This window comes from Panthera leo, chromosome D3, assembly GCF_018350215.1.
Source record: "Panthera leo isolate Ple1 chromosome D3, P.leo_Ple1_pat1.1, whole genome shotgun sequence".
NCBI lineage: Eukaryota > Metazoa > Chordata > Mammalia > Carnivora > Felidae > Panthera > Panthera leo.
Genome location: NC_056690.1, coordinates 54,600,553 through 54,619,190, shown reverse-complemented (window position 1 = coordinate 54,619,190; position 18,638 = coordinate 54,600,553). Strand labels below are relative to the sequence as shown.

The window sequence follows — 18,638 nt, the reverse complement described above, 5'->3', positions numbered from 1 at the left end:
TAAGCTAGGGGGAAAAAAACTCTTCCAAACATTATGAGTAAAGAGTTGGTCATCACACAGTACTGTGTTAGTAATATTCTACAGTCTGTTTGTGAAAAAGTAGAGGCAGCAACACTGTATCAATGCAGCTAGCTTCTGAGGGTAGCTAGGGAGTTCTAGCATCATTGCCTTAGCTGATGTTTCTGTGGCACTTTATATTTTCAACGTGTTTATTTTAATTTGACTATCGCAAATAACCCTGGTTTTTTATTTTGCCCATTTTATTATGGCATTTTATTATTTTATTTTGCCCATTTTATTATGCCCATTTTACAGATAAATAAGCTTTCAAAGAGCTTACATGAACATCCCTGTGAACACCATGCATGTGGTAGAACCACATTTAGATCCCGTATTTCCTGATTCCCAGTCCATACTGTGCAAATGAAACCCACTGCTGCAGGGTGCCCGTGTTCTGGCTGAGAGAGAGAGATGCATCCACATCCTGTGAATCTGTTGTGGAAGACAATGAAAGTCAAGCAAAGGAGCAAACTAGATGCAGCTAATAGTGGACGGTCATGGTAAGAGAGTTATAGTACACAGGTGGCATCTTAAAAAACTAACTCATCCAGACTAGATTTTCAGTGACAATATTTGAGAAACAGAGCTGAGAAGCTACTGTTAAAAAAAAATGTAGGTCTACAATTATAAGATCCTGAACAGCAAAGGAAATAAGAAGGGGGAAATGATGGCCATTTCAGAGGCATAAACACACTGACATATTAAAGAATGGTTTCAGGTGAAATAGAGGAAAACAAGAACAGCCGCTATTGCTCTAAACTTAGAAGTTAAGGATAACCAAAATAATAAGAAAAAGAAAGGAGAGTTGGTAGGACCCTAACCTCTAGTGAAGTGAAGGGTCCTGTGTAGTTTATACATAACCTAATAAGAAAGTGGGACCCATATCGATATATCCTCTTAGCAATCGAAATACTGACTAGCACGTAGATGACCAAGAGGAGCTATAACAACACCTTTCGTGGTCAGATTGTAAAGCCATAAAGCCAGGCATACTTATAATTCTGAGGAAATTATGAATAAAAAATAATCGGAGGGAAAATGGCAAGTACCTTAGCAAATTTCCAGGTTCAGCTGGAGAGAAGCATGTCATACATCAAAGCAGAAACAAGTGAAGACCAGGAATTAGAAAAGTTAAGAATATACTATATAACAAAAGCCACGAGAAAAAGGTTGTGAGATGGTGATCATCAGCTGCAATTATAGCCAAGACCTTATGTATCTTTGAGGTTTATTTTTTCCACTGTAGAGTGCATAATTGCCTGCAAATATGATGTGCTTTTTACTTAGACATTTGAAAATTTAGGCTGGAATGGTACTGATTCACAGCCTCTTCAAGAGCATCCCAAGTGTATTTTGAAACCGCCCCCCATACACAGAGGATGAGAGAGTTTGTGCATTTGGTTTGGTATCTTATTGACTTATTGTGGAAAATATTCCACAGTCGTGGCATCTGTTAAGCTAAATGGCTCTTTATATTATATGATATGACATATTATCCAGACTTCAGTCATTATAACATGAAACAGTTTTTGCTGTATTTCTGAGTTTTGTATAACATTCACATAATTGATTCCATATTTGCCAAAAAAATTCACCAGAATGGATTTAAACTTATCATGCACACATGTAAATATCATGCATGAAAAGAAATATATAGCTGGCCAGTATCTGAGCTTTTAAAGTCCTCTTCCACACATCTGGCTTTATTAAATAGAAACTATTTGTGATTATTCCTTGATCTTTCTCATTTAAAAATGTTTGTAGAAATTTTAAAAACAGGAAAGTTGAAGAATTTATCTAAGTTGCTTTTCAAGCAAAATAAAAGGGAGAAATTTGTAAATTAGTATCAGATATACACAAATAAATATACATTAGAAGAGAAAGTAGACCATCTAATAAATGAAGAAAGAGTCCATGGCTAGCAAAATGGATAAAAGAAAGATACTCAGGGAAAAATGGTAATATAAGTCTTTTGTTAGAAAAGAGAATAGAGTATCACCTGTTACTGAATACCTTGAAGTAATGAAAACTTCTACAAATTATTTCTGACCAAAAGACAACATGGAATACTAAGAAAATATGAGCAGAAACGACAGCAAATTCAAATGACAGAAATTATATCAGCTCAGTGAAATGGATAATGAATTTACCAAATTATAAACAGACAAGTTGTTTCTAAAAATCCTGAAAATGCTGAGACATAGCAAAAATCTGTAGGGGGTGGAGAGAGAGAGGGAGAAATTTTTCATTAACTTAATAAATATTAAATATCGGTGCATTATACCTATAAAGATGAAGAAGATTCAGTGTCTGCTCTTATGAAAAATCTAGTCTATGGTAAAAACCCAGGCAGGAGACATTGTCAATGTCGTGTGATAAATGCAAAGATGGTAGAAGACAGAGGTGAGAAGGCTTTTCCGACAAAAGACAAAGAAAGGACTAAACCTATACCTGAAAGAACCTCGCATATTACTGGAATTACTTACACTATGTGCATATGAATCACATAGAATTCAGTTGAACTAGAGCTACGGGTGAGTGTAGAGATAAGCAGTAGCCAAATCTTGCCAGTAGTTCTGTGCCATGAAAAGATCTTGGACTTGATCCTGAAGGTATTGGGTGGGCGGAAGGGAAAGGGGATTGATAAGTGTAAGGAGAGAGAAATGATAACATTTGAGTTTTAGAAAGATTTCTTAGGTTGGTATATGGAAAGTAGAAGGTAAGTGGGTAGTGAAGGGGGAAGGTGGAGTAGAGGTTTCATGACTGGAAGTGAGACTGACGAGGACAGTCCTGCAATAGTTCAGTTCAGATAGCTAGTAGCCTCAAATGAGGTAATGTCATTGGAGATAGAGAAGATACTTGAGAGGTAATACAAGACAGCAAAGAATAACACTTTAACTGGATGTCTCACTTGATTTCTAGCATAGTTATCTTTTTACCTCTCTATGATTCTTGGTTTGGGAATTCAGCAAAATGCCATCCTCCACCTTTCCTTCTTTTCTTCTTTCTTTTTTTGTAGAACAAATATTCTTTGATATGTCTCTTTCCCTTCTGGGCATCATCTGATACTGCTTCCTGTTCCTTTGAAGTCATGTCCATCACTGCCTCCCTCTCTCTGATGCCGTCAAGTCTTATATAAAGAGTATGAACATCCTTCCTGTTTCCATAAGTTCAGAGATTGTTTTTTCATACCTCTTTCATGGCACTTGTTTTATTACAACTTAACATTCTGTAATTTCCTTCACCAGATAGATTGGGACCCTGAAAACAATGCCATATTCAGCTTTATATTCCCAGTAGTGCCAAATACAATGTAGATTCATCTTGTTTTGATATATATGTCAAATATATACATATGGCATTTATTTGATATATACTTACAACATGTATATATAATATATACCTGTCTTCTTCAAAAGTCTTTAAAATCCTTGTGGGCAGGGCTATGGTTTACTCAGCGTCATACCCTGTAGCATGTTTAGGGAGCATACATTTTAATAGATTCTGTATAAATGTTTAATGAAGAAAATGGGCAGCTTCATCAAAGGATTATTTGAGATAGTATCCAGGAAATAATCTGATACTGAATTAATTAATCAGCAAATCAGGGCAGTGTTAAGAACAACATGATACAATGTTTTCATACTTGAAGAAATCTTTTTATTTTTATTTTTTTTACAAGATATACCCTGGAGGCAGTGGATATTTTAAGGCAGGTAGAGTACAATTTATTTTTAAAATAATATTTGGAAGATCTCTTGTGTATTAATTTTCTTAGTACCAGTCTACCCTTACGACTAGAAGAAAATCAAGAAAGTGTATAAAACCAAATTGTATAGAACCAATTGTATAAAACCAAAGTGATGAGATATGTAAAAGGAAGGTTATGAATTAAGATTTCTAGAAATTTTAATGTTAAAATACTTACTGATTTGCATTTATGAGTTCACTATTTACAAGTAAATATACCAAAAAGTTCAATCAAAATAAGGAAGTCCATTGGAAAAGGAACTTCAAGGGTGCAAAAATTAACAATGAAAAATTATGTTACTAGATTATTTTACAAGAAAGGAGAAGGAAAAATATCTAGGTATGTATGAGCTATGAAGAACTCCTTAATTCTTTTTTTATTAAATGTACCATTTCTAAAAGGTCATTCGGGTCATGATTTTTAAGTTGGACGAGGTGAGCAATTATTGTTTTGAGTAACAAAGATAAGTTCAGTAATGTGATAAACCTCTATCCTATATTATTATTAAATAAGATAGGTTACAGTTTGCCAGTGACAAGGCACACATCGACTGTATTTGTAAGACAAATGGCCCAAGATATTGATAAAATCTGTAGACATGAGATATTTTTTCTTTCTATAAGAAATATGATTTACTGCCTAAAGATATCAAGCCTGTAGTTTTGAGCTAAAGCCCATTACCACTGTGGCTTTACCAGCTAAGCCAATTGATAGGTACAGAAAATATTGAATGTGATTAGTTAAACTGTTAGGATATGGTCCCATGATTCCTGCAGATTATCCCACAAGGCAGAATAATTTCAGTAAGATTATATACCAACAAATTGCCTTCAGACATAGGTTTACATAAGTGTTAACGAAATAAAAAAGAATGAATCTATGACTAGATTGTAGAACAATTGCTATTGGCCATATTAATAAATCTAGTTTCACAGACTATTTTTTTCTTCTGATAAAACAAATAAAGCTGTAGTTCTTAGAAGCATAACTGTCCCACAATAGAACCAACAAAAATCTATAAAAGAAAAAGAATGTGCTTGTTTTACAAAGGTGCTACAGCAAAAATAAGCATTAAAAACAACAAAGTACAGTAAATCATTTTATTAAGGGCTGCTTTTAGGTACATTAGTTGTATATCTTTCAAAACTGAGAAACCATTATATTCTGGCAACAATTCAGAAAATGATACTTTCAGATGCTTGCCATAGAGCAAAGCATTTTTATTCCCATAATAGATAATTCTAATATATTTAATAAGTCTTGTTTGTCTCAAATGACACTGTGCCAGCTAACTTTAAAACTTAAATTATTTTAAATAATATTTCAAAAGTGAGTCTTATTATATTTATAAATAATCTCTGAAGAAATTGAGTTGAAACCAATAAATGTATTTATTAATAGTTGCTAATACATATAAAATCCAATTAATTTTAAGAACTCCAAACATGGGACCTCCTCAAGTCTATTTTCAATTTACAAGATACTCTTCATGCAACTTTGAAGTTTTATTTAAAGATTTGATAGTACTGAGTGCATTTTCTAGTTCTTTTACTTGTACAAAAACTTAAATGTCACCAAATTCACAAATTATGCAGACAGTATGTACCTAAAATCTTTAACTATTTTCCTATATGTTTTGCAGCAAATTTTAAATTTCTGCTTACTTAATTAAATATGCTACATATTTATTTTATTAAAATCAACTCAATTTTGTGCAAAATGGCACCAGTTATCTTTCTTAGTGCGTATTAAACCTATGAAATATTCCTTAATTAGGAAGACTTTCATATTTTCTTCAAATATCTTACACCATATAACAATTGTTTTTCAATTTCATTGCAATGGTTCCACCATCTATTTTTAATAAACTAATGAATACTGACTGGTCTTATTCATCATATTCTAGCTACATTTTAGTTATCTTCTCATTTTGATTTTTATTTACCAAGGAATCAAGTCACAAAATCATTAAGCTGAATTATATTTTCATGTTTATCAATGATTATCTGATATTTCATCAACTCTGATGTTTTCTTTACTTCATAGATAAAAATAGACTTATCTTGCCCTTCCCAAGAAAACAGTTTTCTAAGACAAAAGTTTTAAATAAGTTAAATAAATTATTTTCAGCTGTGAGTTTCAGGTAAATTAAAGTACTTTTCATTTTCCTCAACCTCTTTTGATAACAAATAATGTCTCTCATATATTTTCATCATAATATCAACAATAACTTAGAAATTCACAATGATTTTAAACACACATTTCTCCTTTCCAGTTTTCTGAACTTAAAAAGAGGAAAAATTAGCCTAAGAGATAGTACCAAATTTCTCTGAGCAGAGACCATATTTTATTAGAAAAACATCTTCATAAAGAGCCTAAATGTCCATCAACTGATGAATGGATAAAGAAATTGTGGTTATATACACAATGGAATACTATGTGGCAATGAGAAAGAATGAAATATGGCCTTTTGTAGCAACATGGATGGAATGGGAGAGTGTTATGCTAAGTGAAATAAGTCATACAGAGAAAGACAGATACCATATGTTTTCACTCCTAAGTGGATCCTGAGAAACTTAACAGAAGAACATGGGGGAGGGAAAGGGAGGGGAAAAAAAAAAAGGTTAGAGAGGGAGGGAGCCAAAACGTAAGAGACTCTTAAAAACTGAGAACAAACTGAGGGTTGATGGGGGGTGGGAGGGAAGAGAGGGTGGGTGAGGGGTATTGAGGAGGGCACCTGTTGGGATGAGCACTGGGTGTTGTATGGAAACCAATTTGACAATAAATTTCATATTTTAAAAAAAACCTTCATAGACAACTTGAGGTAGAATGTGCAAGAAGGGAAAGCAATAAGCAAACTCTCATAATTTCTCACTTGCAGGGAATAGTAGAGAATTCCTCAAGGGCAGGGTGAGAGCAATATGATGGAAGGCCAGAGTTCAGGTTGGCAGAAATAATTAAGGTATACTTTGGGAACAGAGATGTTTAGTGAGTATTGTGTATTGTAATGATGTGATCCACCACCACTCATCTTCTCTAAACCCCAGGTAATTTCTGCTACCATGCATAAAAACTTCAGTTTGGTTTTTATTGTGGAAATTAAGGAAATGAGTATGGTGAAATGACCCCCAAATAGAATCAATTCAGTACATTATAGCTAGAGGAGGTAATGGGGACATAAGCACACCAGGAATTCATAGTTTTAAGAAAGGCATAGGACTTTTCACAAATTAATTAAACCAATGTATGTGCCAAAATTTCTATGAACTCCTGGGGGCAAGGAAGCATTTTGTAGGGGGCTGAGAATAAGAAAATTATCTTAATTGAATGTAAAATCATGTATAAATCCACAAAGGCACAAGAACATCATGATAAGTAATTCAGAAAGAAAGGAAGGATGTTAGATGAGATTGAGTTCATGTTTGAAATTAAAGAGAATTGAGGATCATTTAGATAATGGAGAGTCTAGAGTCTAGTAAGGTGATGAGACTTGAGCTCAGGAAGACCCCTGGGCTAACAAGAATATTTTAGAACTCATAAGGATATTGCTGGTAACTGAAATTATGGGGAAAGTATTCAACTATAGCAAAGGAACAGGTATCAACTATACAAGTCTAAAACTCTGTGTTGACCATAAATATGCCTAAGTATTATAGATTAATTTTTCTTCTTAATGTTCCTCCATTGAAGTAGCATATCTTCAGAATTTTCCTGGAATTACTAATAGCAAATTTTTCTAAGATTTAACCTTATCTATTAAATTGGTCACATTTCTAAACTCTACTAGCCAAGATTGTAAGGGGGTACCACAATGGAGTCACATGCATTCACATCACCCAGTTTCTTGGTAACAGTTTCAATTATAACTGTTGGAAACCAGAAGAAATTATCAGAAGTACATGAAATCAAAAGATACTTCTACTTACAGGCAGAATTAACTTACAGGAGTCATATTTACCCTTTTGCCTAAAACAGCCAAATACCAAACAAAAAATATATGGAACAACAGTTTTCAAGGTATTTGACAAATCAAGCAATGAAAAGGATAGGGATCCAGAAAGACATGAACCACAAAAGGCAAAGCCTACAATTGTCTCAGCCTATTACCTTGAGAGAGTTTGTATTTCATAGTACAAGCTGGGGGTGGGGAGGAAGTAAATAGAGGCAGACTTCTGTAGACTCCAACAGTTGAGTGGATGGAGCTCAGAGTTCAAGGAGATAAAAGAAGCTGTAGTATACAGGACAGAGTATCCTGCAGAGAACTCTGGAAATTTGCAGAAGACTCCCTTTTGAATAACTAGCTGAGCAATATATGCTTATAAGAAAACTGCCTTAGGCCAAGAAAAATTACTCCAAATATTAGTGGCAATAGTATCTAGTTCTCACACAAGACATGTTCCTACAAGACAGAATGAAAAACTTTATAACTTATGGAGAGCTGGGTAGAGTACTCAGAAAAGTCTTATCTCAATAGGGAATTAATTAGCTCTAGATCAACACAGACCTGGCTCTACCTAACATATCTTGAAAATGAGACTCAAAAGGATCAGATTGGTTTCCAAGTAATTTAACTGTAACTAGAACAAATCTCAAGACAATTTATAGGAATACAAAAATATCGATCACCAAAGAAGGTAAAATTCACAATGTAGGACATCCAATAAAATATCACAAGTCATGCAAAAGAGAAAAATACAATGAGATAAGTAATCAATTGAAATTGACATGGAACTGCCACAGAGGTTAGAATTAGCAGATAAGTACATTAAGCAATTATTATAACTATGTTCCATATGTTAATAAATTATGTAGCGGCATCAAAGGACACAAATCAGACATCTAAAGACAAAAACTACAATGCCTGAGATGAAATATGCGTAGGATAAGATTCATGGCAGATGTGAAACTGCATTAAGAAAAGTGAATGAGGGGCGCCTGGATGGCTCAGTCGATTAAGCGGCCGACTTCGGCTCAGGTCATGATCTTGCGGTCCGTGAATTCGAGCCCCGCGTCGGACTCTGTGCTGACAGCTCAGAGCCTGGAGCCTGTTTCAGATTCTGTGTCTCCCTCTCTCTGACCTTCCCCCCGTTCATGCTCTGTCTCTCTCTGTCTCAAAAATAAATAAACGTTAAAAAAATTTTTTTTAAAAAGAAAAGTGAATGAGAATTCATAGGAATAGAAACCATCCAAAATGAGAGACAGAGAAAAAGAATTTTTTGGGGCACCTGGGTGGCTCAGTCGGTTGAGCGTCCGACTTCAGCTCGGGTCATGATCTCACAGTCTGTGAGTTCGAGCCCCGCGTCAGGCTCTGTGCTGACAGCTCAGAGCCTGGGGCCTGTTTCAGATTCTGTGTCTCCCTCTCTCTCTGACCCTCCCCCGTTCATGCTCTGTCTCTGTCTCAAAAATAAATAAACATTAAAAAAATTAAAAAAAAAAAAGAAAAAGAATTTTTTTTAAATGAAGAGTTTCAGTAAGCTATGAGATGTCTTCAAGCAGCCTCATATACGTCACATGTGAGTCCCTGAAGAAGAGAAGAAAGAGAACAGAAAAAATATTCAAAGAAATGATGGCCGTTTTTTTCCCAAATATAATGCAAACTGCAAACAAAAAAGTAAAAGACCACAAATTCAGAAAACAGGAACCTACATCAACACATATCAAAATCAAATTGCACAAAACCAGTGATAAAGAGAAAATCTTAAAATCCACCAGACATTGATAAAACGTGTTACATACAAAGGAACAAAACTAGGGTTGACAGCAGATTCAAATCAAAAGACAGTGGAGTAAATATTTAAAGCAATGTGGCCGGGGGGAGCCAATCTAGAATCTTATACACAGTTATGTCTTTCAAAAGAGTCCAAAGTGAAGACTTTTTCCGACATACAGAAGTTGATTTACACTATAAGAGATGTTAAAGGAAGTTTGTTAGGCAGAGGAAAAGTGATAGCAGTTGGAAATAGGGAGCTACTCAAAGGGACACTTACAGAAATGGTAACTACCTGAGAAAATATATGAGATTTTTTTTCTTATTTTTAAAACATTTGTAAATGACAAGTGACTCTTTAAGCAAACAATGTATAGCAATACAATGCATAGTTTATAAATATCTATCAGTAGAATGTATGACCATATTATCGTGAAAACCAAAAAAGAAGAAATATATTATTATATGACTTTATACTATATATGAAGTAACATCACTTGAAGACATTTTCAACATTGTCTTAGAAGTTCCAACCAATGTAATAATGCAACAAAAAGAAAAAAAAATGATACAGATTAGAAAAGAAGTAAAATGGTCTTCATTGGCAGACATTATCAACTGTATAGAAAATTCCAATGAAATCAACAAAAAAGCTAATAAGTAAACTTAGTAAGTTTGCATAATACAACACTAGTATACAACTATTTCTGTATACTAGCTATTATTGGATATCAAAGTTAAGAAAACATTGCCTGTACAATATCATAAAATTATTAAATAACTTCAGTGCAAGACCTATATACTGAAAACTACCAAACATTGCTTAGAGAAATTAAGGAAGTCCTGAATAAGGAAAGGGATGTACCTTATTTTGGGATCAGAAGTCTCAACATTGTTAAGATGTCATTTTTGACAAGTGTCAGTTTTGACAAATTGATCGAAAGATTCAACACAATACAAATCATTTTAAAACAATTAGCAAAAATATTTTAAAATCCACAAGAAAATGCAAAGGACATAGAATAGCTAAAGCAACTTTGTAAAGAAAGACTACAGTTGAAGGATTTATAATACCTGAGTAATCAAAGTAGTACGGCATTGGATCAAGATATACCAATAAATCAATGGAACTGAACAAGGACTATAGAAATAGACCCACATTTATTGACAACTGTTTTTGTTTGTTTAAAGTTTATTTATTTATAATTTGAGGAGAGAGCACATGAGCAAGGGAGGGGCAGAGAGAGAGAGAGAGAGAGAGAGAGAGAGAGAGAATCCCAAGCAGGCTCTGTGCTGTTAGCGCAGAGCCCAAATGCAAGACTGGATCTCATGAACCCTGAGATCATGACCTGAGCTGAAACCAAGAGTTGGATGCTTAACCGATTGAGCCACCCAGGCACCCCAACTAACAACTGTTTTCTTACAAAGTTACTAAGACAATTCAACATAGTCTTTTCAACATAGGCATATGCAAATAAATGAAATTTGACTCTTACCTTGGACCATATGCAGACATTAATGCAAATGTATCATAAATCTAAACATAGAACCTAAAACCACAAAACTTCTAGAAGAAAGCAGAGGAGAAAAATCTTCATGAAATTTGAATAGGCAACTATTTTTCGAGCACAACACCAAAAAGTACAAGGAAAAAAAAATAGATTGGACTTCATCAAAATGTAAAACTTCTGCTCTTCTAAGGACACTATTAAGAAAATCAAAATGCCAGCCACCTACAGGAAGAAAATATTTGTAAAGTAATATGTTTAACAAATTGTACCCAAAATATGCATTGAAAAAAATCTCTAAACTCTATATCAGATAAATAAATACCGCAACAAAAAGTGGACAAAATATTTAAATGGGCAATTCACCTAAAAAGATATGCAAATAGAAAATAAGTGGATGAAAAGGTGCTCAACACCATTAGTCAATCATTCATGAAAAACAAGTTAAAACCACAATAAGATAGCACCACACCTATTAGAATGGCTAATGTTTTTAAATTGATCATGTTATGTGTTGACAGGGGTGGTGAGAAAGTGGAATTCTCATAAACTGTTGGTAGAAGGTAAAATGGTACAACCACTTTAGAAAATATTTTGACAATCTCTTAAGGAAGTAACATGTGACTACCATATGATCTGACTGTTACACTCCTAGGTATTTACCCAGACCTGCCAATTCCTGGTCGTGGCTACCTTATTATTATGATACTGGTTGTATATAGCTCTGTAAAGACCTTCTTACTTCTGTCTCCCCTAGGCTACACTCAAAGAAGAATAGCATTTTTCTTATGTTACCTCCATCTGGATATTTCAACTATTTACTCCCTTTAAGAGGATGACAGCCTAGAGGGCATCAGACTTCTCATCTCCTCACTTTGTCTTTTTGCCTTGGCCTAGGACACAGGCTTTCCATGTACTCTTCACCTCTAAGGACTTACTCTAAACAGTATTCTCCTCCTTTTCCTTCCCATGGAGACATTATAATAAACAAGTAAAGAAAAACACTAACAATCAAAAGACCAAGATCCAAAAGTACTATGCCTGTTATATTTGATAGTAACAATGATCACTCAATTCAGCAAGTATATACTGCCTATAAAAGATCAAGCAGTGGGTCAGGTTCTAAGATGTAAAGATGAATAGATACTATTTATGCCCTCAAAGAGCATGTAATCCATAAATAATTTAAGGATTCATATATAGAATTTTTTTCTAGAAAAGAGCAAATTGATAGATTATTCAGACAGAAAATCAATAAGGAAACATTAGATTAAAAATACACATTAGATTGGGGCACCTGGGTGGCTGAGTGGGTTAAGCATCCAACTCTTGATTTCAGCTCAGGTCGCAGTCTCATGGTTCGTGAGTTCAAGCCCCACGTCAGGCTCTGCATTCTCAGTGCAGAGCTTGCTTGGGATTCTCATTCTCTCTCTCTCTCCTCACTGCCCCATCTCCACTCACCTATGCTCGTGCTTGCTCTGTCTCTCTCTCAAAATAACTAAATAAAACATTAAAAAAATAATAGAATACACATTAGAAGGGTGCCTGAGTGGCTCATGTTAAGTGTCCAACTCTTGATTTTGCCTCAGGTCATGATCTCACAGTCATGAGATCAAGCCCTGTGTCAGGCTCCATGCCCAGTGCAGAGTCTGCTTAAGATTCTCTCTCCCTCTCCCTTTGCCCCTCCCCTGCTCATGGGAAATGGGAGAGGTTGGTAAAAGGGCACAAATTTTCAGGTATAAGATGAATAATAAGGTCTGGGGACTTAGAGTAAAACAGTGACTATATTTGATAATATTGTACTTGCATACAATTTGCATCTGTATTCAAATATATACCCCAGGGGCGCCTGGGTGGCGCAGTCGGTTAAGCGTCCGACTTCAGCCAGGTCACGATCTCGTGGTCTGTGAGTTCCAGCCCCGCGTCAGGCTCTGGGCTGATGGCTCGGAGCCTGGAGCCTGTTTCCGATTCTGTGTCTCCCTCTCTCTCTGCCCCTCCCCCGTTCATGCTCTGTCTCTCTCTGTCCCAAAAATAAATAAAAAACGTTGAAAAAAAAATTAAAAAAAAACAAAAACAAATATATACCCCAAACAGAGTAAATTTGTGAGATAATGGATGTGCTAATTAACTCCATTGTGGGAATCCTTTCACTATATATCTATATATATGTATAGATATATAGATATATGTAAAGTCATTACATTGTACACTTTAAATATACATCTTACAGTGTTGTCAATTAAACCTCAATAAACCTGAAAAAAATGTGAATTGGGCATCTATTGTATTTTCTATATAAATGCATTCTCCATTCACAGTCTTGATATTTTAGTCCTAATATTTTGAATTAATATTTTTCAAATATATTTTCCTTCTGAGTATTCATTGGAAAGCAGTCAGGGTGAAGAGAACGGTGTACATAAAAAGATTTTTATTTTAGGCTTGCTAAAATAATAGGGAATTCCAAATTCACAAGAAGAATGGTTTTGTTTCATTTTTAGGGCTAATTCTAGAGATTATAACTAATTTAGAGGCAAACCTAACCACCTGCAAGGTTAGCACATCATCGGTGTCATGTTAACTCTCCTCAAAAGGATTATTTGAGAGACTCAAGGAGTAAGTCGCTCAGAGCACAGGAGGATCACTGGATAGGTTATCTGAGATTTCTAACAGTGTCAACAAGGTGGTACACAATATTCTAAGATCTTTATTGATACTTATTCTAATCACCAAGTCTAACACAAAGAAAGGTAGTTCATAATGACACAGAATGAAGCTACTTTTATGTGCAAGAGATGGTTTTCCTAAAGCTTTTTAAATAAAACAAGAGAAAGATAATTTAATCTTGGTCTGTGTAAAATAGTCAAGAACTAAGAGAATACTTAAAGCCCATTTAAAATTGAACCCAAGTAAATTAATATCTAGGAAAACTAAGCTTTTTTTGCTCTTGACATCCCAAATTGCATAATGTCAAGTCAAAAAATGTAGAGTATACACACACACACACACACACACACACATCAAAGCTACAGGTCCTACTACACAGAAATCCAAGTTTGTAAGAATTCTAGAATGCATGGTCCTTCATAATTAGGGCATTTTCTAGCAAATATTCTATTGATTAAGCCTGTGGAATCTTATGCCGCATGGTCTCCAAATCATGTTTTTACTAAAGCAGAAGTTCATACTGAGCTGAAATACATTGGTTTAAAAATTATTGAAATTCAGGGCACCTGGGGGCTCAGTCGGTTAAGCGTCCAACTCTTGATTTAGGCTCAGGTTATGATCGCACTGTTCTTGAGTTCAAGTCCTGCATCCACATCAAGCTCTGTGCTGACAGTGGGGGGCCTGCTTGGATTCTCTGTCCCCCTCTCTCTCTGCCCTTCCCTGCTCACTCTCTCTGTCTCTCTCAAAAATAAGTAAACATTTAAAAAACAATTAAAAAAATTGTTGAAATTCAAATACAATATGTAAGAAAATATAAATATTCTTGTGAAGCAAAATTAAAATGCAGTGCTAAATTGGTTCATATAAGTCTGTTTTCCAAGTCAAATTTTATCTAGTCAGCAACCTAAAATTAATTAGAATAATTGACAAAGTTTCAAACTTTGGGACTATGTTCATATTCACAAATTGTATACATCAGAAAACTCATGAGATTTTTAAGTAACATGACTGTTACCACTTTATATATTATGAGCAAACCATTTACCAATCACTGTGAGGTCTAAGTATATAAAACACTGCTAACAGCATTGGAATCATCTTTAGAGCCCTCAGCATACACTTGGAAGCACATATGGCAATGTCAAGTCTCTTTCATTTGTGTAGATTAGATTTTAGAACAATCAAAACAAATTCAGAGTCAAGAATGATGAGTGAAATGATCAATTGTACTGCTCAAGACCACAGTAATATGGATCCAATTTACCCTTTAGTTTTATCATCCAGTACCCCCAGGAACACTTGTTTATTTGATGGTCCCTAAGAAGATCCCATGTTTTTCTCCTGGCTCATCTTTGAAAGTAGAGTTAGCAAGACATCTCCTTCATGAGAATTCACTGAATTCACAACCGGAAGTGGCATTTCCCTCCTTTTGAAAACCACAGCTTATCTGTGACCATATCACATTCTGTGTTGTGATAAACTGTTATTCCCACAGTCCTTGAGGCCACACTGTATTTTGCACTCCAATTTAAGGGGTGGGGGGGACATGGGGGTGAAGGGGGTGCTAATGTGCTACTTTTCCAGTTCTGACCACAATATCTGCCATTGTACCAAAGGGGGGAGCTTAAACATAACAAATGAAAATAAGTGTTTGTCAAGTGAATAAATGAAAGAGAAAGGTAATTTATACTGTCCATGCAAGGATTGAAATCTAAGCACCAGGTCTCATTTTAACTTACTTATTTTCTTCACACCAATACAATTTTTCTGCAACACATCCTTTGGGATCTTAATAGGCTACTACCAGGTAAAAGATCAAGTGGACGATAAATTTTTGAAATACTGGATATTAAAACACTGAGTCAGTTTTCTTTTTTTTTTTTTAATTTCAGAATATCTGAGACTAATATGCTACTGTGCTTTATAACTCTTGAAAGAGTGGGGTTGAATATTCAGTAGTTACCAAATTTTTTTAAGTTTCCTTATTTATTTTGAGAGAGGGAAAGACTGACAGAGACAGAGAGCACATGGGGGAGGGGCAGAGAGAGAGGAAGAGAGAGAGAATACCAAGCAGGGTCTGCACTGTCAGCACAGAACCCAATGCAGGGCTCAAACTCACCAACCATGAAATCATGACTTGAACGGAAGTCAGAAGCTTAACCAACTGAGCCACCTAGGTGCCCCAGTGGTTACCAAATTTTGACCATAGAACATTTTGTTCTTCCGCAGAAGAAACACTGTCCTCTGAGAAGGAAAGCAAATGTAGGATTAAATGCTAATTAAATTAGCAATAAATATGGAACAGAAAAAAAAAAATGAAGTAGAATTCAATTTTATTTACAGGAATAAACTGAGAAGAGGCTACTTCTCATGTTGAATTCTAGGTAGAAAAGCTTTTGTTTCCTTAAATGAAAAGCAGAGCCATTATTAGCCAGATTTTTTTCCCCAAGAATCTAGCAAGATCACAGAGCTTGATCATTCTTTCAGTGGGGGATTCACATGGAATTTTTTTTTTTTTTACTAATGACTAGAATAGGACTCTTAAAATATTTTTCTCCCTTAGAATATGTTGGTTTAGAATTAGTCATCCTCTTTTTAAACTATTACAACATTAAATGCAAAATTAAAGCATCGCTTTCTCTTTATCATTTGCCACGTTACCAAAGATGTGACTATTCTCCTGTTTAATATGAATCACATTACCCCACATTTTCTGAAAGGCAGCCTGGTTATCCACCTAAACCTTCACGGTAACTTTTCCTGGTCTCCTCTATCCCAGCCTGAAGGCCTGTACCTGCTTTTAGTCTCTCTGAATTTCTAACTTACTTTTTTGGAAATCTGATAATATTTGAAATACCAGTTAAAATCTAGCAATATAATGTTTCTTATGAATGCTCCCCCGCCAAAAATCTAATAACATTGCATAAAAAAAAGACAAAGTAACAATTTTCTTTCTTCAAAACCACTCAGCTGTGCAATCTTTAGTTCTTTTAGACCTTCAGAAGGTATGATCAGTATGCATAGGGAAAGTCATGTCTCTTACTTAACTTTGCAAGAGTGCACTACAGAGCACTAATAGCTGCATTGCCTTGTTAATAAACTTCAGTCAAAATGCTTTGGGAGATAATTTGATTAAAAAAAAGAATAAAAAACACCGAAGCCGAAATATTGCTTTTATAAGCTGCAAGATCAATTCACCATGTGCTTTTTTAATCAACTGAAATATATACATTTAAACAGAAAACACAGATGACTTAGCATTCTCCCATATCATGCCAGTGAGCGTGACTAGTTCCTTGTAATTTTTTTTTCTAATACTCTCTTGTGCTCTGACTTACGGGGGAAAAAAACTTCCCATGAAAAATGTGTGCTACTTTTCCACTTTTGGCCTTGCATGTGCTTCCTCTCTGCCTTAATTACAATATAAATCAACTGCAAAAAAAGATTTACAGTGATTACACCTCACTTAGAGAGCTGTGAAGATTGATCTGGATGTGGTATGTTTGTCAACCTCTGTGCCTAGTTCTCATCTTAGTGAGTTCCAGAGTGAATCCCAGGACAACATAATATTCAAAAAGAAGTAAAGGTGGGAGGGGAAAGTTCTGGTATGTCACTCTGGTCTTTGTGTTCTCACCGAATATGCCAACGACTTACTCTCAGAAAACTCCAGGGCAAAAGACTTCAAACAATTGTGAACTTTAAACCCATTTACTACCTTAGCAGAAAATATCACCATAGCTACCGAACTGATCCCTGAATATCCCCCCATTTTCTGTCTGTGCACCCAACTGGGTGAAACCAAAATTGTGACAGAAATCTTCCTGTTTTGAATGGATTAATGCTTATCACCACCAATGAGGACCTATATTCAGGTCACTAGTTTCTCGGAGCGAAGTTAATCAGCCCTTGCCTTTAGGAAGGGTGTCTTTTTTCCAAGGTAAATTCATTCATTAATGCGATCACACCAAGCAAAACAAAAACATACAATTAGGAAACAAAGCTGACACAATATAATGTGTCCTTTAAATCTTCCTAACTGCTCACAAGTTTTGGAATATGATGAATTTTGGTTAAGTCCTGTAACTTGGCCTAACTTTCTCTACCTCTACGACATGCGTCCTGCCCACCTCATTGCTGTTCAGGCTCTGGTCTAAAGCATCAAACAGATGAGATACCCTGCCTTTTAGATTTATTCGTGTTGGATTTCTTTGAAAGCCAACTTGACTGCTTCATTTGAAAAGTGACCTCAGTGATTCCTTTTTGATGAAATGCAATAAAGCCTCTAATAAATTATTAGGACAGCTATTTGCTAATTTGCCAGTATATCCCTTTTAAAAATGGTCTTATCCTTCCAAACAACACTCCTGAAAAATCATGTTTTCCTGTCCAGTTGTTCCCTATTTTTACTGTTTTCCTACAGTGGCAGTGCTCCTACTGAATAACCAAGTGTCAAAGATTTTCACGCTCAGCTCAGAAAGGAATGTAATCATACTTTAAAAATAAAGTATATTCTCAAATCTAGAAATTAGCTAGTAATTGAAATTATCATCACAGTATTTTAACTGATGACCATTGAACTCTTTTCTGGCAAACGGCTCATAGAGCATTAATAGCATGTCACATTACAGATCTGCAGAGTTAAGTTCTGTCTTGTCCTTGGGACTGTGAGTTCTAAAGCAACTTTAGAAGTGTCTTTAGGGTACAAAAGAAATCATTAAACTGCAAAAGTTCTGTTTGGTCTGAGAGGTATGCACCTCGTTTTCCTTTCTTTATCATTCACTGTTACCATCTACCACTTTTGATGCTGCTAAGAAGGTCCACCACTTTCTATTTCTACCCACAGCACCCAAGTATCTGTCTAAGAACACTTCAGAAAACCATTGTCTGCATGAAGCAGATTCAAAAGGTTTTAGAAAGGAAAGTTTATTCTGATTTCTTTCTGATC

General features: G+C 35.1%; 1 protein-coding gene across 3 annotated transcripts in view; it reads left to right on the top strand.

The window, feature by feature from the left end:
• The window catches only part of CCDC178 (coiled-coil domain containing 178), a 468,894-nt gene that overhangs the window by 411,638 nt on the left and 38,618 nt on the right, over positions 1 to 18,638 (top strand). The gene's annotated exons all lie outside the window — the stretch shown is intronic.